Source organism: Sinocyclocheilus grahami, unplaced genomic scaffold (genome assembly GCF_001515645.1).
Source record: "Sinocyclocheilus grahami isolate Dianchi unplaced genomic scaffold, SAMN03320097.WGS_v1.1 scaffold554.1, whole genome shotgun sequence".
NCBI lineage: Eukaryota > Metazoa > Chordata > Actinopteri > Cypriniformes > Cyprinidae > Sinocyclocheilus > Sinocyclocheilus grahami.
The window spans coordinates 824,927-826,386 of NW_015505733.1; the positions used below are offsets into that span (position 1 = coordinate 824,927).

The 1,460-nt window shown below is 31.2% G+C and overlaps 1 long non-coding RNA gene across 1 annotated transcript; it reads left to right on the plus strand.

Annotated features, from left to right (window-relative positions):
- The first annotated feature begins 6 nt into the window (after window positions 1–6).
- LOC107556064 (uncharacterized) lies at window positions 7–934 on the plus strand. The gene is made up of 2 exons (XR_001605243.1): window positions 7–341; window positions 381–934. It is a non-coding gene; the product is annotated as an uncharacterized lncRNA (long non-coding RNA).
- Window positions 935–1,460: the final 526 nt, after the last annotated feature.

Genomic DNA, 1,460 nt, shown 5'->3' on the forward strand with positions numbered 1-1,460 from the left:
TTTTTTTGTCAGTGTTATGCAGGTTTTTCAACTTGTATGAGAGAATAATTAGTCTTCTTTACAGGACTTCGTAATATTTTATCAAAAAATAAAATGTATACATTTACAATAATTTGCCTATTGGCAGTTGTGCTTGCTAGCTTTCACCATTAGTTTCATAGTGTGCAAACCTGATGAAATATCACACTTCAGTCCACTGATTGTAATAACTATTGATGGGGTTTTTGTGAAGATCTGGGGAAAAGAAGGATGGCCGTTCAAGGCCACTTGAGAAATCAGTCATTAGAAATTGTGGTTGTAATATGAATAGATTTATGCCCTGCTCATGGAAAAATATGAACGTCAAATTTAAGAGTATTGGATTCAACTTTTCCATCTAGTACGTGAACAAGCAGACAACTGTCAAATATAGCATGTACCTCTTTTCAAATGTAATCATTATTACACCTTCCATAGGTTTGTTGGTCATTTTTGGTGAAATTTTCTTTGCTTAATAACAGACAAAAAGGTTATATTTCAACACTTTAATACAAAGTAGGAAATAACATGACATATGCAATAAAATACTTTCCACATACTCAACATTTTCACATATATCTTTCCAAAATTGACTTTTTAACCAGAGAACAGTCATATCACATAAGCAAAAAAATAAAAAAACTTAACCTTTTTAAATATCACAGTCTTTAAAAATGATAAAAAATGAACTTGCAATAGTGTCTTTTTGTGATGTCATGTTCATTCTCATATCTCTGCTCACATTTTCTTTCAAATTAGTTTTTACTTCACAAAAATAATTATATTCTCTGAAATAGCATATTGAATTATTTTTAAAGTGGAAATATTAACCCTTAAATAAACTGGTACATTTTTCCTCAAAAACAATTAAATGTTGGTTGACTAAACTAGTCTTGAATAATGGCTTGGGTACTTTAACCAGTGATCCTGTTTCCTACAACCATAAAGCATAACCTGAAGACTAACCCTTTCTGGAAATGTAAGCACCTTTATACAAATGAAATAAGGCAGTGACACATTTGCTTCATAATTTCCTTATTCCTAGTTTCATGAGATATAACACAGTGTCTTCATGCCTACATCCATCATTTATCAAACGGTCACACAGCCAATATCCTACATATATCTTGGATGAGTTTCTCTCCATGTACAACTGTGCCCATCTACTTTTAATGGCTTTAGTCAAATATTGTGTGGGGTAGTTACATCTATCATAGAAATGTGAAGAAAAACAATCGAGCCTAAATAAAACCTAATATAAACCTTAATCTTTGTACATTTTTGATGTGGTACAATTTAATATTAAAATATATTAATTACAAGCAAAAGGAATAAAAAGCATCAACCAGGGCAAATATGCTTCAAGGCACACAGCATAAGCATACTCAACTATGAATGACTGTTTATGGGACTTTATATGTACCAATGTCTGGGGCAAAAAT